Source organism: Ochotona princeps, chromosome 11, assembly GCF_030435755.1.
Source record: "Ochotona princeps isolate mOchPri1 chromosome 11, mOchPri1.hap1, whole genome shotgun sequence".
Classification (NCBI taxonomy): Eukaryota; Metazoa; Chordata; class Mammalia; order Lagomorpha; family Ochotonidae; genus Ochotona; species Ochotona princeps.
The window spans coordinates 55,053,008-55,073,868 of record NC_080842.1 but is presented as its reverse complement, the minus strand read 5'-3'; the positions used below and the strand labels follow the sequence as shown (position 1 = coordinate 55,073,868).

The following is a 20,861-nucleotide window of genomic DNA, read 5'->3' as shown; positions in this document are numbered from 1 at the left end:
ATATATTTATTGTTAAACTCAATTCACTTAAAAAAAACTTGCCTTCATAAAGTATTCTCTGTTAAACAAATCAATTCATACTACTTATTTTGTACCATAAGTCAGTATTTATCACCTATTTACTGAATATTTCAGCACTAAATCAGAGGATATGCATGTATCATTCAGTTACTCACCATGTCTGATGTGATCAGTCAGAGGACTGGCAAGGAAACCAGAAGGAAATCCCAGCTGCTGAGAAAAAAGGACCCCCAAAGTCACTAAGTAACTAAAACCCTGTGACACTTCACAAAGTGGCATCATTGCAATGCAATAGGACCCCAGCCACCAAGAGACGGGGAAAATCACATTCAAAATCCAAACTTTGGGCCCAGCATGATAGTCTCGTGGCCAAATCCTTGCCTTGCATCCACCATAATTCCTTGTGAGCACTGGTTTATATCCCAGCTGCTCCACTTCCCCTCCAGCTCCCTGCTTGTCGCCTGAGAAAGCAGTAGAGGATGGAGCAAAGCCTTGGGAGCCTGCACATGCTTGGGAGACCTGGAAGAAGCTCCTGGCTCCTGGCCTCGGATAGGCTTAACTCTGCCCATTGCAGCCACTTAAGGTGTGAACCAGAGGATGGGAGCTCTTTCTCTCTGCATATCCTTCTCTTGTATATCTGCCTTTCCAATAAAAAATAAATCTTAAAAAATAAATAATAATTCTCAATTCAATAGAATATCATTCAGTTAGTTCTCTATGAAAAACAAAGTGAAATATTAATTCTTCAGACTTTGTTAGACAATAGTCCTAGAGCCTAGGGTAATACTAAAGTTATAGGAAGGAAGGAAGGAAGGAAGGAAGGAAGGAAGGAAGGAAGGAAGGAAGGAAGGAAGGAAGGAAGGAAGGAAGGAAAGAAAGAGACAGAGAAATAGAAAATAGTAGGAACATTCCTGAATCGAGTTTGCATTCATTTCTTCATTAAATTCTTGCTAAAGGGCAAAACCTCACATCTACCAGACTGGAAAGCTACAACCTGACTTCCTGTGCATAGCTAGTGGTGTGACCTCAGCAATGCTAAGCATGTCTTCTGCTGAAGGCATTTGCAGTAGCCACAGCCCCATTCATCACTAGCTTTTCTTTCCAGGTCTGGAATTAAGTAAAGAGCTGGGTGTTTTAGGATTAGTTTGGATCAACTGACATGTGGGTTACCCTATGTCAATAGCTACTTTTTAAAAATAAGCCAGAAACAAGCTTCAGCTTACCTGTTTCTCATCTGATGGAGGCTTCGGGTTTTGTTTTGTCTTAAAATACTGATTATAGTGCTCGCTTCGGCAGCACCTATACTAAAATTGGAACGATACAGAGAAGATTAGCATGGCCCCTGTGCAGGGATGATGAAAATAATGATTATATACCTAAATAAGTGACAATAAGCCATAATTAATCATCAATGCAGAAAAGGACAAGCATCTTGGAAATAAATGCCAAGAATAGACCTCCAAATACAAAGCCAAAAACTTTGAACAAAAAGTAATCAAATATGGGAAAAAAACATTGTTGTTGGAAGACAAAGCTCAGCAACATGTTTAAACAAGAAGTAGAAGTTCTTAAACATTTCCTGTGATGTTGTTGCAAGTCTCTGCACTGAATGAAGTCCTCACAAATGCTGCTTGTTTTCAGTGAGCAGCTTGCTGCATGTGGCAGGTGCTTTACGGTGTCACAAGCAGGGATTCCTTTATTCCTCATACAATTCTAGGAAGTCAGTGAGCTGCCCAAGTGAAAACCAAAGTAAACTAGCAAATCAGCTAAGCCACAAAGAAGTCAAGCGACTTGCTCCATTTGTGCATTCAGGAAGACCAGACACTTCCTAGCATGGCCTTCGGACACCCTTCAGACACAACTTTTAGCTCTGTCATGTGTCCCAGAGACTCAAAAGCTAGATGTTCAAGTTGTAAGAATAAATATTAACTAGGAAACTTTTGAATACTAAATCCAAACATAAGTTATTTTTGTCATAGGGCCATTATCAACATTATAAAACATCTAATACATGTAAAGCTTTATACCATGGGGTGAAGATTTCTTTATTAGTTTACTTGCTTCAAGAAAACAAATAGAAAGTTCTCTGAAACCAGACCATTTACCCATTGCTATATTAGGGTTAATCTTTTCTAAGTGTTTAATGTTCTTTTCATTCTAATGTTATAAGTTCTAAACTCTAGTGACTCATTTCTGATATTTACAATAGGAAACTCATTGGTAAAGTTTCATGCAAAACAAGTGGCAAAAAGTAGAAAATCTTTGACAAATGGGAAGAAAATGATAGGATTGGAAATGAAGAATATATGGTAGTAAACAAATGCTAGGATTGTAGGAAGTTTGCCACACCAGTACATCAAAAATAATAATGATAAAATAAAAATAACTTAATCAAAAGACCTGATTTTTTTATGCACAATTGTATCATACAAAGTTCAACAACCCTTAGTGGCAAATAGCATTGACAACATTTTAAAAATACCTTGGATCAAGACTATGTTTAATGTCTTTCACTCTACACCCAGTTTCTCTAAGAATCACAGTTTATTCTAATTGTGTCTTCTTACAGCTCCAAAGAAAGAGATAACCTAAGCCTTTGGCAGGATCCGTCAGCCTTCAGGGGAGGATCAGTGTATGGGTGGTGGCAGATAAAGGTTGCATTATTTTCTTTTACTAGGCTGCAATCCTTAGTATGTCTAGGAAACAGAAATAGCCTTCATAAGGGATATCAGAAAATACTTGGGGAAAATACATTTTCTCACTCCCTATATTTTTATGCTAGGGAAATCTGGTTAAATATGACCATTAGCTTGAAGAGGAAACAGAAGTAGTGACTATTCCAGGGCATGCTATATCATTATTATCTAAAAGAGCTTTTCCCTCTTGAGAAATACACACAAATGCCCATGCCTTTCTGGGTTATCATCTTACTGGCAATACTGCACAGCCATTCTCTGTGTGACCTTCAAATAATCCAGATCTTTCCCATGTCTCACTTGGAGATCTCAAGAAAAATCGAGTGATGTGCTGGGGTTGCAACATTCTTAGAGGAGGAGAAAGTGGCATGGGCAACCCAGTCCATCCTTTTCCTAGGACAAGAAGTTCTACAACATTTTGCTTGAGAAATAATTTTTTCCCTAGAACACAAAATCCAGGGAAGATAATGTGGCAGTATCCCTTAGCTACAGGACAGGGGGATTCCCACAGCTAGGATTCCACTTCATTAGAACAGTTTTTATGAGCCTACCCAACGAGCTTGCACAGACTAGCAGCTCCTTCTGCCTCTGCCTGTCTGCCTGTGGCTAATAATGTTTCTTGGCCCACTACTTGAGTGCTGTTTTTCACAGGACTTATGCAGTTTGTTGAAACTGCAGCACAAGATGCAACGGGTTGAAGAATGACCAGGCATAGTAAACATGCTGCTGAAATTTCACTAGAGAGTTCCAAAGTGGACTAGGAAGTCAATATGATTCATTCATTCCAGAGCGATGCCTTGCTCATGGTATGAAATGATGACATGACCACAGAACTAAACCTCAAAAAAATGTCCAGTTCTCATTGATCATACAAACGCAGGCATCATATTGCTTAAACTTGTTATCCAATTGTATTTTCACAACTCTTACGAGAAACAAAAAGTTATTTTCTTATAAACTGTTTAATTTTTAATCTTCTTAATGTACTTAACACCTCCAATTTTAAAATAAAACAATTCTTATTTTTTATATTCAAAATAATACAATTCTGTAAAAAAAATGACATGATATTCTTGATCACCATTTGCTAGCTGCTTCCTAAATAATTGCCCAACTAAGTAAATGTATAAAGTAACTTAAGTACAGTGCCAACTGCTTGGGTGCGTTATATAGGAAACAAAGTGTTACATGTGTTTTTGAAATGTAGGCATTGCAACTATAATAAAACATACAAACGTATTCATATTTAACATTTGCACAACCAAAGTCAGATCAATTTATTAATTCTCCCACACACACCAACATATACATAAAACGCTCAAAAGAAGACAAATGTATGAGAATTCATTTTACCTACAATGCCCAATTCTGGTCACTGCCAAGATGTGATTGATGTTCTATTAATATATCCCAGGAAAAAAAAATGAAGAATAAATCAAGCAATACAAGATCAGCCTGGTCATGCTAGAGATAAGGCCTTAAAGCCAGAAAAACAAAATCATTCAGAAAGTTTGACTGAGTGCCTGTTGGCTTTCTGTTAAATCATTGCTATTTGAGTGGACTTGGATGGTGGTACTGGTGTGGGACAGGTGATTGTTGCTGGTGAGACGGGACAAAGAAGGGCTATTAAACCTGATTGATAGGTGTGACCTGTTCCTTGAGCTTACCTTTAAAATGTAAGCACCTTGAGGTTGCCACTGGATGTCTTATATTTTAAGGTAGAAGACTGCCCCATAGAAACTTTTTCCAAGTGGAAGTACATCAGAGAGAGGTGATAGGTTAGCAAACTCATTTGTTAATGACCCACAGACTGAGAAACAGAATTAATATTCAGGATCATTTTCCTGAAGAGCTCAGACACGTGTTCACCTCATTTCCATTCACTCTGTGTCTTACTAGTAATTGTTCCCTTTTATTCTGGAAGACCATCCTTTTATTGCTACCATCCACCTCAAAGTTGTCCAGTTAAATGAGCACTCTACTGATTACCTTAAAGACATTCTACAGCTTTTACAGTCTGAACATAAGCAATAATTCCTAAATCTGTATGTCCCACATAGAAGTTATAAAGGGCCTAAAAGTTATACGACCAACTACTTAATAACCAAGCATCCTCTATAAAATCATCAAATTCCACGCATCACTAAGTCCTTCCATATTCAGTGCTTAGAAGTGTGATCTCTCCTTACCTACCTCAACTCCAACCCCATCCCTTTGGGATTCAGTTTTCCAGAGAAGTGCTTTAAAATAAACTTTTCATACATTTTTAAATTCTAGGGCTAGGATAAGAGTAAAGGATGAGTCACATCACATACTCTTTAAGTTCAAATAGAACATCTTTTTGAAAGAGTAGAGTAGGGAAATGGTAAATGGAAACAGGAGACAAAGGAAAAATTCATATCCTATTTGAAATGCATAGTTATATAGGATCACATAGACATATATGCTCCTATCTATGCATTCATAAATGTAAGATGTACATTTTTAATATTTTTAATAAAAGCCCTTAGTAGTAATAATAATTTAGATTTTAACAAATAAGGGTAAATAGTCCCTGGAAAATTAATACACATTTCAGTTTGTTGCTGGCCATTGTAATAAGTATCGGAAAGAGAACAGCCGAAAGGTAAATGAGAACTAATTTGCAGTATCTCTTTGAAGATATTTCATCAAAGAAAAATAGTACTTTTCAAATGATAACTAGTTGGAACAATGAATTAGTCTAGGTTTTAATTAAAAATTGAAAACTCAGTATACTCATTACCTACTTCAGCAGCAAGAACAAAGCACAATGAAATTTCTTCAAACTGATTTAGCGTTTTTATTATTAATGAGAATGTATGTGGATCACTGACATGAATCTATTAATCAGTTACAAATTGAGCACATCAGAAAAACATTTGAAAATAATTGTACCGCATATCATGTAGTTTTTTTCAGATTAGCATGTACATAAATATCTGGCAAAACAAGCAAAAACAACTTTTAAAAAGTAAAAGCTATAGGACAGACAGTAAGCATAAAATCTAAATATGAACATTAAGAGTTTAGCCATAGAGCAGTTCCAATGCATAAATACATAGGAGAATTCCAACAACTAAAATACCTAACAATTTCCAAAACATTCGTCTCATGCTGGAAAGCAAAAAGATGTTTTTTAGAATTTTCTTATTTTCATACTTTCCTCTATGAATTTTCAGTTGATATTTTCCAATTTATTATTTTCTCTTCACATAATAAATCTCCTTTCTGAGACTCACATCGCTCTTACTAATGAAACTAATTATGTGTTTCTAGAATCTATTTTTTTGTTGTTGTTTATCAATTCTTTGGTGTTATTTTTAAATGTAGCATCCTGCAGGGAGTGACTCATCGGTTTTTACCAGAAAACTCTGATTTCCTTAGAGTACAATTTACATAATTTGTGAATTTATCCTAAACTATTTTTTCCCATTTCGTTCTCATTACAATAAAAACAAAACCCCTCTCTGTAATCAAATTGGACGCATGTTATTTCATGGACTTGCACTTTTATTTTAACACCTGAACTCTGCTTATGCTGTTCCATTTCCTCATTATTGACTGGTCATTAATTTTTTCAAACGTTTATTTTTATTGGAAAATCAGATATACAAAGAGGAGGAAAGACAGAGAGAAAGACATGCTATCCTTTGATTCACTTGGAAAACGGCCATGATGGCCAGAGCTGAGCCAATCCAAAGTCAGGAACCAGGAGCCTCTTTCTAGTTTCCCACGCAGGTGCACGGTCCTAAGGCTTTAGGCCGTCCTCTACTGCTTTCCCAGGCCACAAGCAGGGAATTGAATGAGAAGTGGGTGTCTGGGACTAGAACTGGTACCCATGTGGGATCCCGGCATGTTCAACGTGAGGACTTCAGTCACTAGGCTATTGCACCTGGCCCAATTGTTCATTAATTTAATCTTTAATTTCCTTGTTGGCAGGTTTCAATCTATCAAAATCCTATTTCAAACATCTTCAAGTCCTGTCCCAAATTTCTACTTCCATGTATCTTTTGCTTTTCACTTTTGAAAAAATTTTAAATCAAATTAAATGATAAGCTGGTTAACCACAGAAATATTTAAGTTAGTTGAATGCTTTGGATCTTACACTGATATAAAACATTGAAAAAAGAAATAAAGTAGGTATACTCATGGACTTTAATGTCTGGAGAGGGGTTTAATCTACGAAAGACAGATTATGATGTTGATTCTATATTAGAGAACCATGAGTTACCGTTTAATGAAAAAATAAGCAGGCACATAGACACATGAACAGAATTGTTAAGAAGTAGATAAAAAAACAAGCATAATCAGTTATGCCTGCAGCTTACTTCCCTATGATCAACCATTTATATAACTATTAGTAATGATAATGATTAGTGTCATTATATACAGAGCAATTTTCTAAGTAATTTTAGGAATTTATCAATTTTTAAATGTTTATAACTGTTACAAGGTACTGGAATGTCAGATGCTTAATCAATGGCAATTGTTTCCCAAAGATATAATGTTTTTTCCTAAAAACTATTTTTGTATGTATTTATTTTAGTAGAAATAAAAAGTGAAACAAATTAAACATCGCTATAGATTTCAATGCAATTTCTTTATATTTCTAATTTATGTGTTTCAAGTAACAATAACTTAGGTATAGTGTATTAATCCCAAGTGTGTCATTTGCCATTTGGTGTTATCTTTTTAAAAATGATTGCCTAGAGTTTTAATTTAAATTTAACTCATGAAAATCACATGTATTTTTTTCTGGTATGACCTCTTTCTAAAGTCAATTTATGTATTTTCAGTTTCTTAACTTTATCAATAATTGTATCTCTATGTCATAGAATTCTACTTGATATTGATTCCAACAGTAATTTTGTTTATTGTATTTTATAGTATTATGTTTATATTTTTGCCTTTTATAATTATTTTATATGAACTTACATGTATACATTATATTACAAGTAACACATGGATAGCAAAGGACAGTCAAACACCTTATGATATCCCTTATCTTACATACTTACCCATCATGTGTGTGTGTTTGAGAAAGCAATTAAAATCCATTTTTTGACAAAAATCCCACAAATAAAATGTTATTAAATTCTTCCCAACATACGCATTCTTTTATCTCACAAGTCTTCTGTTTTGTAGTCTTCGATATATAACATTTATTATAGTATTTGTTATAAATTAAACTGCCTCAATTGTATTGTCTGTTAACCCTTACAGTTTTAAAATTTACCACTGCTCCAGAGGTGAATTCAGTATTCAGTTTTCTTTCCGTTAGCCCCTCCATGATCTTAGCTTTCATTCTAGAGTGTATTTCCTCATTCGTGTCTCCCAGCTCTTCTATACACACCTAGAACTTTGACTGCAATTCCTCTCAAATTGTCTTCTGGGCACCCAGACTTCTATCTGCTATGTTTTCCTTAATTTTCTTATTTCCTAAAATCTCTTTTCCAGAAATAACAAAAGGGATTTTGATACAATTAAAAAGTCAAATTTCTGAATAAATCAAGTCATTTCAGTCTCACAAAAATCTTCATAACAAGGTAACATTACCTTCCCATTTCACAGATCAGGAAAATGAGTAAGCTTTCTATGACCAAAGCTGATTATAGAATGCAGACTGAAATGAAGGCAGCTTTCCTTTTAAACCCACGTAGCCACACCTTCACACATAAGCTTAAAACAAATCTGTGCCTTTTTATCATGACAGAACAAAAGCCACTGTCTTTGCCTGAACCTCAACCTCTGTCAGATGATAGTGCCCTACTGAGATCCTCACACTTCTGCCACTCTCTCCTCAGTCTCCATTGTTCCCAAGCTCTGCTGAATTGGTTCCAACCTCAAGGCACCTGCACACTATGGCACTGGAATTTCTCCCTGTCTCTCCTCAGCTGCCTCTGGTCTTCCATCTAAAACAACCTTGTCTCTTAGGTTTCTCTTCTCTCCACCCCTTTACTTTCTATTCCCTCTGATGCTATAAAGACGCTCTGACTGCCTGAAGTTGGTAAACATGCTTTGTGTTTAACTACATAAAATGTCTTGGAATCACTTTATCTTCCACCTACAAACAAAATTCTTTATCAACCCATTAGAAATTGTTTTGCGAGGCCAGTGCAGTGTCTTAGCAAGCGAATCCTGTGCCCAGCAGTACCAACATCCCTTATGGTGCTGTTTCATGCCCAAGCTACTCTACTGGTGACCCAGCCCCCTGCTAATGCCATGGCAGGGCAGCAAAGGGCAGCCCAAGCTCTGGGGTCTCAACACCCACAAGGGAGATGTGGAAGAAGCTCTTGGATCCTAACTTAACAACAGCCCAGCTATGGCCATGGAGATCATGTGGGGAGTGAACCAGCAGATGGAAGTTTTCTCTCTCTCTCTCTCTCTCTCTTCTCTCTCTCTCTCTCTCTCTCTCTCTCTCTCTTTCTCTCTCTCTCTCTCTTTCATTATTTCAAGTAAAATATCTAAATCTTTTTAAAATGTAAAAAGAAAAAGGGTGTCTTGTCATTTTGAATATCCATTTGGGATTGGTTCCAGAATCCCGCAGGGCTTCCATTGATACTGGTGTCATATTTTCATGTAACCACACATCCTTCCTTGTACTGTACCTTTTTTTTCCTGAAATAAAGAGGTAGGTCTTATATCTAGTTCACTCTCTCAAATGCCCACAACAATCATGGTGTGTCCAGGCTGAGACTAGGGCCAATAATTCATTCTGGGTTTACCAAGTAGTGGCAAGGACCCAATTGCCTTAGCCATAGCCTATTAATCTCGTGGTGCACTTCACCAAGTAGCTTGAATCAAGAGAAGAGCCAGGGGTTAAACTCAGATGCTCAAATGTGAAATGAACCTTAAAAGCTGTGCAAAAAGTTCACCCTTTTCACATACTTTAAATTATTTCTTGGGCCCAGCACTGTAACCTAGCGGCTAAAGTCCTCACCTTGCAAGCAGAGGGATCCCATATGGGTACCAGTTTGAATCCCGGCAGCCCCATTTCCCATCCAGCTCCCTGCTTGTGCCCTAGGAAAGCAGTAGAGGATGTCCCAAAGCCTTAGAACGCTGTACCTTTGTGGGAGACTCGGAAGAGTCTCTGAGCTCCTGACTTTGGAGTGGCGCAGTTCCGGCCATTGTGATCACTTGGGAAGTGAATAATGGAAGGAAGATCTTCCTCTCTGTTTTTCCTTCTCTCTTTATATCCGACTTCACAATAAAAAATTAAATAAATCTTCAAAAAACAAAAGTAAATAAATTATTTCCTGGGCCCGGCGTGGTGGCCTAGAGGCTAAACTCTTTGCCTTGCACGTGCCAGGGTCTCATATGGGCGCTGGTTCTAATGCTGGCAGACCTGCTTCTAATCCAGCTCCATGCTTGCGGCCTGCGAAAGCAGTTGAGGATGGCCCAAAGCTTAGGGACCTTGCACCAGCGTTGGAGACCTGGAAGAAACTCCTGGCTCCTGGCTTTGGATTGGCTCAGCTCCAGTTGTTGCGGCCGCTTGGGGAGTGAATCCTTGGATGGAAGATCTTCCTCTCTGTCTCTCCTCCTCTCTGTATATCCGCTTTTCCAATAAAAATTAAAAAACTAAAATCTTTACAAAAAAAATGAGCTGAATGTTTTTCCTGAATGTGATAAGGGCCAATTTCTGCAACTTTCTTGAATATAGTTTAGTGTTAAGTGAAGCAATATATTTTAAAATACCCCATTTCTTCAAGTGATGTTGGATTCTTTTATTCTTTAAAATGTTAGATGAGAGCATAGTGGTTGCAAAGATAGAAAGTAACATGCAGAAGTTTGGAAAAGCAGCAGGTATGTGAGACATGCAAAAATAATGAGGTAAGGATATTTGCTGATCTGAACTTCACTGGCATACGTTTCTCCTGGGAGGATGTTTTTACAGAGACTTCAATCATTTATGCTGCTAGCCTTTGCTGTACTGGTGGGTGTTGAAATCTGGGGTATTTTTTCCTAAGTGGGTCAAGAGCACATATGTTTCAAACACCAGAAAAATATGTTAAGGCCCAAATAATAAGACACAGATTTTTAAATTATACCATTCATGAGGGTGTAGCTTAAGACTTTACTTATTCCCAGCATGACCTCCTGGGCATATTGCATGCTCAGCAGAAAACCATCTGTATTCTCAACAATGTATGCAAATGCTACCAACTGTTATTGGAGAAACACAACATGTTTAGCACATGATGCATCAGGTAAGGTGGGAAAAAAAAAAAACATGCTTTTCTCTTGAACACCAGCCACCATCCAACCCTGTCTCCTTGTTCTCTTCCTTATAGGAAGTGTGTGCTGTGCAGTGAGAAACTTTAAGCCCTCCAGCGTTGGAGTCTCATTTAGTGGCCTCATAGCCTGTGCTTTGAACAAATTTCTCAAATCCCTTTGGCATCCTATATCGTTGTGAACTCGTATCCTTGTTTTCAGCATGTTTAAGAGAGATTCGTTTTGTGGTGTGCCAAGAAAATTTAGTATGAAAACTCAACCCTCAAAAAATTCACAAATGAAGACTGAAATTCTACAGTGTATGGATTTGACTAAATGGTGACAGTAAAGATCTGTGAAAAATCGACAACAAGGGAAAAAACGGCAGAAAGCAGATTGGAGAGGGCAAAGGGTGGGTCCTTGGGAAAATTCATCTTTTTGTATCCTTCTTGGATATTTGATGCAAAAACCATTACTTTGCCACCTACCAGATTTAGAACAATACAGTCGTGGTGTGGCTCTGCCCCTCATGTAGTTCAGTACTTCATAATCCTGGGTGTGATATGTTCCAGCCGTTCATTGCATACTGGGCTAACATTTTTCACTTACTGGTGATATAAATGTAAATTTTTTAAAGATTTTTTTATTAGAAAGTCAGATATATAGAGAGGAAGATAGACAGAAAGGAAGATCTTCTGTCCATTGATTCAGTTCCCAGGCTGCTGCTATGGCCGGAGTTGAGCTGATTTGAAGCCAGGAGCCCGGTTCCTCTGCCTCCAGGTCTCCCACGTAGGAGCAGAGTCCCAAGGCTTTGGGCTGTCCTTAGCTGCTTTCATAAGCCACAAGCAGAGAGCTAGATGGGAAGCAGAGCCACGGGGACCTGAACTAGTGCCCATTTGGGATCCTGGCGCTTGCAAGGCAAGGATTTTAGTGCTGAGCTATCATGCCAGCCCAAATATAAAATTTTTAAGATACTGCCATGTACCAATTTGTTCACCTTCCTTTGTTATTTTCAAATATAGATTTTCTCTGAAAGTAAAATGCACTCTTGTCATTCATGCTTGGCAGATGATGTTAGTTGAAGAATACCCGTAAGTATTTACAAAATATATTCACTCTACAACACATTTATTTGTTCATAAACGTCAGCTGGGCTTTTAAGCCTTAGCAAGCAAGGCCCATAAAACTTTACATTTTTACAAACTTTTAACTTAAAATGTAGTCTGGAGGAATACAAATAAAGGTGGCACGATGTAAAGGTAAGTGCTTTTTCTCTCCCTCTGAGGTACTTGTCTGCAAGCATGCTGTACAGTAACTCAAGCTATACGACCAGACTATGTTTTACTACTTAGTTGTGTGACAAGGGGTTTAATCAGCCTGAAAAATGTTGACATCTCAAGATTTGTGTTAGAAAAGAACATAATGCTTGATCTTTAGAGCTTGGGACTAAAAGCTCACAGCTACACTTAATAGAAAATCGGATAACTGTACACCAATAGAAATAGATGGTGCAGAGAAAATTTAAATTAAATATGAAAGATGCAAATTGTCAGGCATTAGGTTGTGCTATTACCCTTGATTTAATGAAGGCCAAAGTCTACAGGAATAAGTCTGACTTGACAGGTTGTCCTCTAGAAAATGAACATTTTTTCCTGTACCAGCTTGCTCTTTTCAAAGGTTTTTTTTTTTTTAATATAAGTCCCCATTTCCTTAAAGAAGCTACTAGGAATAAAATTTCGACTCCTAAAATGTTTCACAATGGCACAAAACACTGACAATATTTGGAAGAGCATGCTGTATGTAATAAACACTAAATTCTGTCTCAGGACATTTAAAATGCAATTTTCTACTCAGATTGTGTTTTTAGAATACTTGTCAGATTAACCTGACTTACAAACACACTCACTCACTTCTTCATTTAATACGTAATAATTGAATGATTACTATATGCCAAGTCTCTTGAGTTTTCAAGGGTGCTTATTTCAGTACCTCACTGAAGGAATTATGGGTAAAATCATTTTGGAGCTCAAGTACACACCCAACACAATGTTCTGAAGTATTATGTCTCCAGAGGGAAAGGCATGAACAAATGATGACATCTGGCATCACATAGAATGAATTAAAATCCGAACCTAGACATTCACTGATTCTATAAACTCAACTGCCTAAATATTCAATGACTCAGGTCTTGTTTGTTTGTTTGTTTGGTTTGTAATTCTGAACCATGGAAAATATAACAATTCTTATCTCATAATGATGTTGTGAAAAACTAAATGTGATTATGTTTGTCCGTGTGTATGCAAATAACAAGCTACTTAGAAAAGGTCCAGTAAAAATTAGCTAATAACAACAATACTTGTAAGAGAACTTGATAACAGCAGTGGTAGTATTAGTATTTAAGCTAACACATTCTAGTACATGATACACTAGTAGTTGATGAACTAGGAAAGCTTAATTAGGATTATCCTTAATTGTTCAGTATTAAAAATGTCAAAGAGAATAATTGACATTTCTATAAACTTCAATAAAATGTATATAAATGTACATAAGTGGAAACACGATACTTAGATTAAAAAGACGTTAAAGTGAAAACATTATAAATTAATCCCATGGTATCCAATAACAAATCAGGATGAGATACCTGATTTTTATAGTAGGAAGTGAACTGAATGGATTCTGCCTCAATGTTGAGATAGATAAAACCAAAAGTGCTGGAAGTCTTTCAGCCTTGAGCAGTTTAGGTTGGTTTGAGGAGATACTGTGGATATTAACATATGGTGAATCCCTACTAATTACTATAGAAAAACTCGTTTAATGTGTTCTCTCATTCAATTGCCTCATAATTTAGATCATAAAACTAAGACTTGTAGTATTTATACAGTTTGACCAAATCCAAAGATCTAATAGAGCTAGGATATCAAAAACTAATTTTAAATACTGCTGAATTACTGTGTTATCATTCTAATAAATAGTCATTGGTAACATTTATTAAAGAAACCAAATCATGCTATTGAATTTCTTAAAATGTCATGTTTAAATAAAATAAACATTTCTTAGTTAAGAAATATCTGAGTTTAAGAAAAGTAAATATTTGGGGCAACAATATAAGTCAACGTTTATACTCTCCATATAATAATAGAAATAGTATTATTCTAGTATTGTGAATTTGGCAGCAAGAAATTGACCACTCTATATGAACACATGTTCAAACTAAGTTTAGCTGCTATGAAATGTTCTTTTTACCAAACATCAGATAACAGATGAATCAAATGTGGTGAGGTGGCTACAGGAAAGACTTGGAGATGTGCACTTCTGCAGTAGAAATCAAGCATCTAGCATTATACTCTCACCAATCAAGCTATGCTTCCTCACCTGTCTCTTCGGTTTCCTTCCAACAGGCTCTCAGGTGTGTTGATTATTGCACTGGTTTTGTATTATATTTGAAAGAGTAGCAAATCTTGTATGCTCAAAAGTTTTCATTCACCAAGACAAAGAAGTGCATGGAGTTCTTATCATTCAAGTTAAAATATTACCATTTTCAAGATATGCTAGCTCCTGAATCCCTACATCTGAGAATGAGGCTCTAGTTCTGTTTTAATTTGGAAGACAAGAAGAAACAGTCAGAGTTTGTATCTTCTAGTTTGGGATCCATAGCCAAGAACTCAATTAGGATCCCCCAAATGGGTGACAGGAATCCAAACTAATTGAGAAATCACCTACCACTTCTCAGGGTGCTCATTAACAGGGAAGTGAAACTGGGGGTAGAGCTGGGACATGATCCAGCTGCTGCAACATGGAATATAGACAGATGTTCAGCCAATTTCCTAATCCTACAAAGAATGCCTGTCTCCCACAAAAAGAAAGCTCTAAAATGATGTTTTCACATTCTGAATCTAATAAGCAGCACTACTTTGGGGAAGTTATTTTAAATTATCTGCCTTCATACTTCACTTTTTTTGCTTTTCTTTCACACTTCTCCCTTTTTGTGTGTGACAAAGTCTGCTTTCAACAAGTTTTTGCTTTCAATGCACTTCTTAGTGTCCAAATTTGAAGACTATCGTGAGTATTCTCAAATTTTAAAAAGTTTCAACAGTTAAGCAGCTATATAATGGATCATGCGGATAAAGTATGAATGAAACTCAATCATAAATACTGGCAGTGTTTTAGTTTTCTTGCCTCTAGATAATGGTTAAAATCAAAGCACATACCTTGTATTAGCCTATGTTTTAATTTCTGTAACAATTCCTTATTCTTTCTTAATGTGTAATACACTGCTTTGGATGAACTTCAAGCAAAAATAATACTACACAAGGTAATGGGTTATGATCAAATGTATTTTGAAGATTAACCATGAGGTCTTCCGATGGGTTTTCATTTGGGGGTAGAAAGCAATGAGTACAGATTTGTTCCAAGTCTTAATGGCTAAATTGCAACTGGAAAGAGGAAGACTGTATAAAATGATATTGGCAAGCTTTTGAGTATTTTAGATTCATGTTGAAATTGAGGATTTCCTCCTAGTATTAGGAGGAAAGAAGGGGCATTTCAACTTGTTCTTAATGTAGCACTGATGTAAATAATTCAAAGACAAAAGAAAAAATGCTTTTCCAAAGAGTTTTATGAAATAAAATTGGATATATATAGCAAGATTGTCTTTACATGGGTATTGGTTGGCAGATTTAATGTAGTTCAAATAACATGCAAAATAATAAATGTCTTACAGTGGGTGAAAAAATTATCAAATTTTCTATGAGTTTCTTCATTGAAGTTACATATAATCAGAAGGAAACAAAGTAACAGAATTTACCATTATGTTGATCTTAATTTTAATCACAGTATTAAATTGCTTAATACAACTGATTTTGCATTTGCATGCATCAACTCAGAATCAAGTTGACTATGTTAAAATCAAGACCTAACTAGAAGGTTTTGAAATTAATATAGCAGACTCTACTGCAATCAAAGAACCTTTTTTTTTAATAGTCCAAAGTGTCAATGTGTTTTGATATTTTGCCCTTGAATATGTTGGAGTATTACTATGCAAAGATCAGCCTTTGGAGAGTTTAAAACTAGCTCCTAGTACAAGTTCATTTTATTTAATATTTCTGAAGAACTCTTAAAAGTAAATAGTATAAGCAAATCTTTCATTTGACATTTCTTGAATTTAAATATTCATAAGGTGCCTGATACTTAAGCCTCATCTACTGAAGTGCTCAATTTCAATGAACCAATGAAATTATTCAATTCTCATGTGTTACTTTGAAGTGATGAAGCTAGCTTATAAGAGGAACATTTTGTTTTTTAATGAAAGCAAGACTTCAAGTGTGTGACTATTTTATTATAACATTTGAATTCAAGTTAAATGTTTTTCTTTAAGACACAATTGTCCTTGTAATTACAATATTTACTAGATATTATTATCTTTTGTGTTAATTGAAAGATTTTGCTACTCAAATTGAGGATTTTATTACAGAACACAAAGCCAGGCTATTTACACCTTGCATGTGAAGTTCAAATTAATTTTCTGTTAATAGAAAGGTGTATGGAAATTATGAAGAACTGTACACCTACATAAAGCTACAAAAATTGATGTAAGGTTAGGAGTTGGGCTACAACATGTAACACAAAGCAAATTATGTTGCAAAATGGAAGAAAATAGCATTCAAAATTCTGTTCATCTTTTAAAACTTCTGGATAAGCTTTTCTCCACTCAGAATTTAGATATTGTATAAAACATTGTGTTGGCATTGAGAAATCTCAATTTATACCCATTCAATAAAAAATTAAGGACTTTAAAGATAAGAAACCAGCGTAACAATCAAGTTGACACTTGAGATGCCCACATTCCCTACTGCAGTGCCTAGGGTGCAGTGCTGGCTGTGTTCCAACGCCACATTCTGGGGGGGGCGGGTGCAGCAGGTGATGGCTCAAGTGCCTGGGTCTCTACTTCCCACATGGTAGAGCTAGATTGACTTCCCCATTTCTGGCTTCAAGCTCGCCCAACTTTAGCCATTAGAATCATTTGGGCTGAAAACAAAAGTACAAAAGTAATAAAGAAGCAGTAGAAATAGATACACATATAATCTTTCAAATAAATCAATCCTTAAAATTGATGTAGTTATCATATTTTTTACATTTTATTATTATTATTATCATTTTATGATACAGTTCCATATTCCCTTATCCGCTCCCCAATTCCCTCCCCCCACCACCTAGTTCCTCTATGTCATTACTAAAGTATAGTTCTTCATACACAGTCATATGTCCATCATTGCAGGCATGGACAATGGCAGAGAGTCCAGAATCCTATTGTCAAGATATAGCAAACACTTTCATTATCAGTCCATCTTTGTCTGGAAGTAGAAATGCATACTATACTGCATCCTCACATCTGGATATGTTAGTCTCCATTTCACAGCTACTGTACATCCTCTCAAATGAAAAGTCATAATACAAAATTAACAATAGAAAGAAAAATAGAAATTTACAATGCCATGAAGTTAAATGACATGTTACTAGATATAACAGTCTCCATTACACAGCTACTGTACATCCCCTTAAATGAAGAGCCACAAAACAAAATCAACATCAGGGAGAAAAAAGAAATTCACAACACCATGAAGTTAAATAACTTGCTACTAAATGACTAACATGTAGCTGAAGAAATGAAAATCAAGAACCTTCTTGCAGAAAATGATGCCGCTGCATGATCTATGAGTCATTGAACAATTTAATCGGAAGAAAGTGTTTTGCAGAGATGAAACTAACAGAAAACAACAAGACCCATGCGATACAATTTCCACTGATATTTGTTGGTAAAATGTGTCTCTTCCAGACAATAAAAAGATGGGTTTTGTTTTTTAATCCAGTCTACTAATCTATGACGTTTGATTGAGCTTAAGCCATTTACATTCAGAGTTTAATACACATGGGTGGTACTTTGGTCCTGTCATTTTAGGAATGGGTTGTTCATTGGTTTAGTCTTCTGTTGTCATTTTACTGGGATGTTCTTCCCATTTACCTTTGGTTTTGTTAGGTGCTATTCCTCTTTTCTGTCAAGAGAACATCTTGAAGTATCATTTGTAGGGCAGGGTTGGAAGAGAAAAATTCTTTTATTTTTTCTTTACCGTGGAAGAATTTTATTTCATTTTCAAAGACGAAAAAAAGCTTTGCTGGATATGTTATCCTCGGCTGACAATTTTTTTTCTTTTAGAATCTGGAATATGTCACTCCATTCTCTTATGGCCTGTAGAGTTTCCTGTGAGAGATCTCCTGTGAGTTTAATTGGCATTCCTTTATACGTCAATTGATTTTTTTTCACGTGCATTTAAGGATCTTTTCCTTGTGTTCAACTCTTTATGTTCAAAAGAGCTTGATAGTCATGTGTCTTGGTGAAGTTCGCTTTCGATCCAGCCTGTTGGGAGTTCTGTGCCCCTCCTGGATCCTTTCCCTTCTTTCTCTAGATTAGGGAAATTTTCCTTTACTATTTCATTAAATACATTTGCAAACTCAGCTTCTCTTTCTGCACCTTCTGGGACTCCCCTAACTCTTATATTTGGCCTCTTACTAGTGTCTTTCAATTCTTAAATACTTTTTTTGGCCTGATCCAGCTCTGCTTCCAGCTTTTTGTTTGCTTCCCCCTGGTGATAGGAAATATCTTCCAATTCTGAGATGCTTTCTTCTGCTTGCTTCATTCTATTTTGGAGACTCTCCACTGTACTTTTAATTTGTTCTACTGTGTTTTTAATTTCTGATTTATCAGCCTTGATTTGCTTCATTGCTTCCTTAAATTCTTTGAACTCTTCTATGTGCTTCTCATTTTTTTTTCCAGGATCAAATGGGTTTATTTCTAAATTTTGTAGGTCAGCTTGTTTGAACTTAGAGACCTATTTATTGTTTAATAAAAAGTAAGCAATATTACATTATATATGATGTATATGGCTCCAGTTTTTCTCTCCCAATGACCCCATTTCCAAACAAGATCACATCAATAGATACCTATGTTTAGGATGTGTATATAACATTTTTGATGACACAATTCAGCCCATAGTGCTTCTCATTTTTGATCAGAAGCTTAAAATGAGTTTTATGGATTCTGTGTGCCCCATTTTCTCGATGACTTCCTCAGTTAACTCTGAGGTTGGCATAGGGTTTTGCTCCTTTGCAGGGGAGTTTTCAGTAATATTCATTGTGTCTTTGTCTCTTCTTTTGCTCTTGGTCACTGAACTTCTGGTTAGCAGAGTCTTGTCCTTGGGGCAGGTTTCTAAGCTGTGTCACCCACAGGTCTACAATGTGATTTTCCTTATTGCGGTTGGTACACACTTTCTTGTTTGAAGCCACTTGTGCCACAACCTCCAGTGAGTTCCAGATCTGGGTTCTTATGTCAGATTTCTACCGTGGTCTCCACAACCCCAGCTCCACACTTACCACTCTCCAGCTCCTGTGATACTGTTCTGAGGCTGCACCGTTGTCTCTGCAACCTTTCTCCCACTTCCGGTTGGAGCAGGTCCCAGGATTAGAGAGACACCAGGTGTCCTATATAATAAGGTTGTTGATGGCACTGATCTTGTCGGAACCTCTTGGACATTAGGTCTGAGTGCCACACGGACCTATTTTGACCCATACAATGCCAAAGTCGGTATTATTTTTGCTGCAGGGCCAGTGCAATCCACAGAACTCAGCAAGTTCTCGCGAGCTCAGTACATGCGCAGTTCATTGTTGTCCCTGCAGTCCTAAAGCTATTGCCACAGTGTGCAAAATGGCGCCTGACGTACCACTACTGCAGTTCTTGATCTGGTGGCAATCAGGTCTTAGGGCTACCCATACCTGTCTTGGGTGGAACCTATAGAATGCCACGTTGATGCAGTTCACTGAGTAAGAAATGAGTTCATTCCCAACTCAGCGTATGCTCAGTCCTTTCCCTTACCTTTGCCTCCTTTTATTGTCTTTCAAACTAAAAAGTAAGGGATGTGGCAACAGACCACAATTAACCAATGGGAACAATATTCCAAAGCAAATGAAAAAAAAAAACAGTGATATTAAAATGTCCACTAGTAGTTATAAAATGTTCACATATATCAAAAGCCAAATGATACGTTAAAATCACAGTCGTGGCTTTGTAATCCCATCACTCACTGGCTCCAGTATCCACATCCTTGATTGCCACGGTGTGTTACTATTACTTGATTAAAGACTGAAGCATAGGTTCCAAAACATTGTATTTCACATTTTCCTTCACAAATAGTTAGTCATATATGGTGATGGTAACAAATTGTCCCTAATTCAGTGACTTGACTCTACACATAGCCACATAACAAAGAAACATGGCAGACTGAGTTAAGATTATATAGTCTTGCAAAGCAGAGGATAAACAAGGATGCTCTTGTTTCTGGAGGGTCTAGATATAAATCTGTGTCCAAATTCTTTAATATGGTTGCTCTGGGCAGTTTCCCTTTGTCTTGTGGGCTGTCAGCCAGGATTGGTACTCAGCTTCTAGGCTTCCCAATATCTTTAAGCCCTACATATGCCTCAAATATCCTCTTCTCCTCTCTGCCTCTTCTACAATATAAGACTTGGATGATCGCATTAAATCTAAACACATTATACAGAAAAAAAATCTCTATTTTCAGTGTGGCATACTGGTAAAGTTCTGTTTATTTGCCTTTTGTGAAAGGCAGATAGAGACAAACAGATCTCCCATCTTCTGGCTCATTCCCAAATGCCTGCCGTGAATGGGGACAAGACCAGATTGAAGCTGAGTGCCTGGAACTGCTTCTGGCTTTCCCACATGAGTGAGAGATTCAAGGACTTGAGCCATAGCTTTCAGTATCCCAGGGTGCTTGCACATCAGCAGGAAGATATAACCAGGAGCAGAGGCAGGACTCAAACACACTGTGACATACAGTCATCCCAAGT

At 36.7% G+C, this 20,861-nt stretch overlaps 1 non-coding gene across 1 annotated transcript; it reads left to right on the top strand.

Moving 5' to 3' along the window:
• Positions 1-1,301: 1,301 nt before the first annotated feature.
• On the top strand, positions 1,302-1,408 carry LOC118760043 (U6 spliceosomal RNA). Its single transcript, XR_004996540.2, has one exon. It is a non-coding gene; the product is annotated as a U6 spliceosomal RNA (small nuclear RNA).
• Positions 1,409-20,861: the final 19,453 nt, after the last annotated feature.